A 6,000-nucleotide genomic window follows, 5' to 3' on the forward strand; every position below is an offset into this window, starting at 1 on the left:
TCTGCATTTTAAATCCAGATTCTCAAGGGGGTACTTGAGGGTTTTCAGACTAAAGTCCATCCTACGTGCCTACTGTCTAGAAAGTGGTAAAGACTGGGTTGAGGGGTTGCCTTTGTTGATGTTCAGTGTAATTGGAACAGTACAGTACAGGAATCATCACAACTCAAAACATAAGCGGAATGGTTGAAATCATACGTTGTCTCTAGCACAATTTGTACAGGTCAGTGCTAGAGCATTTAACAGCAGATAGAGGCGTCCCACGTTCACTTGGACATTCTCACGATGGCTTTAATTGCTGTGACGTATAAGACATGAAGCTTTTTCAATTCTTCAGCGTGGTGTCGGTTTCACGGGGGTGTAGCTCAGTGGTAGAGCATTTGACTGCAGCTCAAGAGGTCTCCGGTTCAAATCCGGGTGCCCCCTTAGAAATGAGCCCAAATGTTTGCATCTTCTTGAGGTAGTTCGGCGTGCTAATGTTTCTGACTCAAAAGTCATCCTGGAACCTTCTAACGCAGGTGTAGGAAACGTCATTCCTGGAGTGCTGCCTTCCTGCAGAATTTATCTCCACCTCTTATCGTAGCTCTGTGGCTAATAAAGGTTCTAAAGGATTGGCTGAAAACTATAAAACTAGGTATTATCAGGGTTGGAAATAAAATCTGCAGGACTGTAGCATTACAGGGCCGACGTTGCCCACCATGGTTGTAACGCTAAAGCCGGACACAAACTGTAGGATTTCACACCTTTCTCATGCAGTATGTGCAGTTCCTTTAAACGACCCCTAGGGGTTTTCCCTTTAAAATGTGTGGCTCACAGACAAAATATATGGCAAAACTGGTTCAAACAACCAGAGAGCTTGACAAACAGGTTTCTGTAGTGAAGTGGTTATCACGTTTGCCTCACACGCAAAAGATCCTTGGTTCGAAACCGAGCAGAAACGACACGTCCGTTTTGATACAAAGCCAGTCAAATGTCTTTCGTGATGCACTTTACTGCTTGTGTCATGAAGCACTTTCAAAATTACACACAGTGGTAGGCAGTGGTAGGTTTCCGCCTCACACGTGACAGGTGGCCCGTTCGCAAGTGTGCTAAAAGCATTGCCCCTTTGGGGAGTGTTGCACAGAAAGAAAATGTGTGGCCGAATCAATAAAAACAACCGAAAATCCAAATGAGCAGGTTTCTGTGGTGTAGTGGTTACCCAGCTAACAGAAAAAAGTTCTAAGAACGTTCCCTGAAAGTTCCCAAGGTTCCCAAAAACGTTCTAAGAACGTTTTTGTGTTGTCTCAACGTTAGAGGAATGTTACATTTTACCATTTTTAAACGTTATGACAATGTCATGTTTTAATGTTCACACAATGTTTAAAACAACAACTGTTTATTATGCTGACTTGTTTGACTGTTATGTAAATGATAGAGAAACATTGCATTTTATTTTTTTATAAAACATTATTTATGAATGTTCAGTAAATATATTGCTGTAGAAAACACAATTCACTTATTAGGTTTAGATGTTGATGTTTTGTTTACTTTTAAGTCACCATTATTGTGATTAGTGTTTGTTTTAGTTGGACTCTTGACTCTTGACTTTTTGCTTGCTAGTTTTTTCCCTGGTTGTGTTAACTTTGTGTTTATACACCACATTTGTTATGAACATGTAAAGTTAATGAAATTCTGTGGTAGTTGGTACATAATGGTAAAGATCATCACCTAATTAATTTACTAATCAAAAGTTTATTCGATAATGTCAATAATGTAAATGAGATCATTAAAACATGACATTGTCATAATGTTTAAAAATGGTAAAATGTAACATTCCTCTAACGTTGAGACAACACAAAAACGTTCTTAGAACGTCATGAAAACTGGACACTTTTTCCGTTGGCAGAAAGTTTTTGGGAACCTTGGGAACTTTCAGGGAACGTTCTTAGAACTTTTTTCTGTTAGCTGGGTAACACGCTCGCCTCACACGCGAAAGGTTCTTGGTTCCTCTGAAATAAACACTTTGTTAAAGATGTGAAAGGGTTTTAGCCACATTGATTTAATAACGTGAAGAGTTAAATCAGTTTGCGAACCTGATCGTGGGTATGTGAGAGTTAAACTTACGGCGGGTGAGGGTTTTTGAGGTTCAGTCTACATTACCCAGCAATTTGGCTGGGTATTTAGGCCAACGAAAACCTCTTGTTGTCTTTATGTAAAGTCTTGAATGGTTTTCGCCTGTTTCATGTTGAAATCTGTTGAAAACAATAAAAAACCCTATCATTTAAAGGTCAGTCCTTTTTATGATTTCCAAACATGTCTAAGGCGATGGATTGCTAATCCACAGTTCTCTTCTCAGCCTTTACCTTTCATTAGGCTGATATGAACGCTTTGAAAATATTGCGTTTCATTACCTCAACAGTTGAATCAACTTGACTCATGCTGCTATGTACTTGCTGGTTGGTTAGGATTAGCGAAATGCCCAAAAGTAGCCGTTCCGAGTACAGTGGCCGTGACGAGGTGGCCGTAACTGCTAACGATCGGACAGCTTAACTATTCCTAACAACATTTGAATACCTCCGAACAAGGTCAGAACGAGGTCGGAACACTTCCGACTGAGGTCCGAACAAGTTGCGAACAGCTCATAACTAAATCCAAACAGGTCCTAACGCAAATCCGATATATGAGCCAATCAATTCCTGCCAAGACTGAAAGAGCCAATCAGCAATCAAGTTGACATGCAAATCGCGCCGCTGATTGGAGAAATGAGTTAACATTACATTCAATCTAATTCTCCGGAGATAGAAGGTAAGCTTTTCAAATCACGAAAATTACGAAAATTAACCATGTTTTTGTGGTAAAAGTAGTAGTAACCATGTTTTTTTGGTGTATTGATTACTATTAGCAAAACAATGGTTTTACTACATCAACCATGGTGTTACTATATGTTTTTGTTTGTTTGTTTTAACTGTATTAAAACCATGGCTTATTTACGTTAAGATGTACACATCAAAATAAATTTACAAAAGTATTTTGTGTAGAAAGCACATTAAATGTAAGTAAAGTGTGTACTGTTAAAGTTTAAAATAAGTTTTTGGAAAGTCTTTTTTTTTAAACAATGTTACAGTATATATGTTAAAATTCAAACAATATGCTTATTTTGACATATTAAAATATATTTAAAAATAAGGAAGAATATTCAATGTTATTGTGTTTTAAATAATTCAAATTCTTACGGACAAATGGGCAAAACCTACGCTATTGGCAAATTTATTTAATGAGTCTTTTATTTAGTGTCTTCTGTAGATTAGGGGAAAATCTATGATCTATATATTTTTTGCTCAGAAGAACAAAAACAAAAAATGTAATTAATTTAAACAGAAACACTTTTAAAAAACTATTGGAAATTACAACAACAGTTTAAAGCTGTATTACACTTATTATCTTCGTGCTTAAATCCTTTTTCATTTTCCATATATTTTCTCCTGTCTGATATCTTCCTGTGGTTGACTGGTGGCTGGATAGAAGAAAATAAACAACAGAAATGCATAACTACATTGATTTGTTTTAGATTATTTTTCAGATATGACGAAAACAGGGGAATCCTCTGCCTATTGGACTGACATTTGCCATAGGTAAACCCAGGGCACTTTCCAGTTTAGTACAGGAAAGAGACCTGGAAGCAAAAAATGTAAGGAGGTCCTGGAGCGGATTGATGCCTGTCCCCTGCAAAAGGGGAGTAAGGTGGACCTGTTTGGCAGGCACATCGTGTGCACTTGTGGGTTCCATAAGGTAGGTATATAATATAATATATATTAAAGGCAAGAAAAGTCCCTGTATCATGTAATAGACTATTTTGTGGCCTTGGTGAGTAGTTTTTTTCCTAATCTTTATTTTTCTCCAGTCAACAGGAACGAACTTAAGTGAGGAAGAGCCTAAGGTAGAAACAGGCGGCAGCTCAGAGGAGGCAGGGACATCACCGGCAGAATTGGGGGTGAAGTGTTCTCTGTGTAGTTTGGTTGTGGAGGCAGAGAAGTTCTCCGAGCACCTCTCTGACTACCATGCTGAAGAGAGGTGTGACAGCTGTGGGCCAGGGTCCAGAGTGCTGTTGGACTCCTCCAACACATTGAAACCGGCCATTATGGAGCCCTATTGGCTCCACGTGTTAGCCCTACAAATAAAAAACATCTCCGTGCCCTTCACCATCTCCACAGGTGCCACCTACTCCGCTGCATTTGCTGTCTCCACTGCCATCCCGACAGCCATCCCCACGGCCCACTCCATCCCCTTTACAAAATCTTAAGTCATCTTCGTGCCCCTCACCATCTCCACAGCTGGCACCAATTCCGCAGCACTTTACGTCTCCACTGCCAACCCCACGGCCATCTTCATCCCCCTTAAAAAATCCTAAGTCATCTTCATGTCCCTCACCATCTCCACAGCTAGCACCAATTCTGAAGCACTTTCCATCTCCACTGCCAAACACACAGCCATCTTCTTCCCCGCGGGCAACTCCATCCCCTTTAAAAAAATACTAATTCATCTCTGTGCCTCTCACCATCTCCACAGCAGCACTTTCCTTCTCCACTGCCATTCCCGTGGGCATTTCCATCCCAGCACCCTCAATGCAGCCCACACCATCTCTGCCTCAGGCTGTTACTGATTGGGAAAGTTTTTTTCCCAGTCAGTTCAAGAGAGTCCTCCAGCCAGCTGATTGGGTGTGGATTGCCAAATGCCTCTATGAGCCCACAGGGCAGCTCAGGCAGCAGATCAAGGCGAACTGGTTTTATCCACCGATTCAGCCCAAGCCATCTCCTCCTGAGCCCGGGTGGTACTTCCGTCAGAGAATGTTCTTGTGGGCACTAATGAGGATGTGGGGTATTCCTCTTAAATGCACACAGTGTGGCCGCAAGATGCATCATTCAGGGATCTACCCGAAGGTCAGGGAGGTGATCGACATGGACAGCCGCTACTACCTGGTGGGTGGGGACTATCCGTGCTGCAGTGCATGCAAGGTGCCAATATGCCCATGGAGCCAGGAAATCCTTTCACAACTGGATGTTGCACACAGGGCCCTGTTTCCAGCCGTGCTGACCACTTAGCTAGCCCTGGACAGGAAATGTGTAACCTTTCTCCGGCCAAGGACCAGCAGCAACAGTTCCTCCTACCTCCAGTCAGCAGTAGAGGAAGTCCACAGTGAGGAGTGTGCACGGCAGACCATCCAGTACCTCTCTGACTGTGAGCATCATTTGAGAAAGGTTGCCCTGGTCCAATCTGCAACGACACCTGCCTTTTCTGCACCCTTCAGGCCACTTCCACTTGCCCAGTGGTTTGAGACTGTCCACTCCAACGACATCCTCAGTCATCTGGATGAGATGAAGGGGGTGATTACCTCCACCTATGGCCGAATCCTGAAAATGGATTCTACTAAGAAGGTAAAATACATTTTTTAGCATGAGGTTTATTTTTAGCTATAAATGTTAATTAATTGGAATGGATATAATTTCATAATAATTATGAATAAGTGTGCATTTGTGTTACATACAAAATAACTTTTATGTATAATTATTCCCATCACAATGTCTTTATGTGTCCTTATGTTTGTTTTTCAGATCACCAAAAAGTTGGCTGGTGGCATTGGGGGCACGGCTGCATGGATGACGAACATTGGGAATGAGCTCGGCCAGGTTCTGAACAGTGTTCTAACAACAACTGAAGGCGCAGGACTGGGGGAGCTATGCCAGGTTGTTGTGAGACGCTACCAGAATGCTGGCGAGCCAGAGCCTGAGGTCATCTATGTTGACCGGGATTGCTGCAGTCAGTCAGGTGGGATTATCAAATGACTTTTTTGTTTTTCAGCATTTTTCAAATGTCAATTGCAATATATTTTGCAAAAGTTATTAGTGGTGTAAAAAAATCACTTTTTCCTATTGTGATGTGATGGTAATAAGTATAATTTTTAGTGTCAGTGTAATGTAATTGTTATAAAGTTTAATGAACTAAAATAAAATGCATGCTTTTTTCATC

General features: G+C 41.2%; 2 non-coding genes across 2 annotated transcripts; both read left to right on the plus strand.

Moving 5' to 3' along the window:
- Positions 1-351: 351 nt before the first annotated feature.
- trnac-gca (transfer RNA cysteine (anticodon GCA)) lies at positions 352-423 on the plus strand. The gene has a single exon. It is a non-coding gene; the product is annotated as a tRNA-Cys (tRNA).
- Positions 424-864: 441 nt separating this feature from the next.
- Positions 865-937, plus strand: trnav-cac (transfer RNA valine (anticodon CAC)). The gene has a single exon. It is a non-coding gene; the product is annotated as a tRNA-Val (tRNA).
- Positions 938-6,000: the final 5,063 nt, after the last annotated feature.

Source organism: Paramisgurnus dabryanus, chromosome 14, assembly GCF_030506205.2.
Source record: "Paramisgurnus dabryanus chromosome 14, PD_genome_1.1, whole genome shotgun sequence".
NCBI lineage: Eukaryota > Metazoa > Chordata > Actinopteri > Cypriniformes > Cobitidae > Paramisgurnus > Paramisgurnus dabryanus.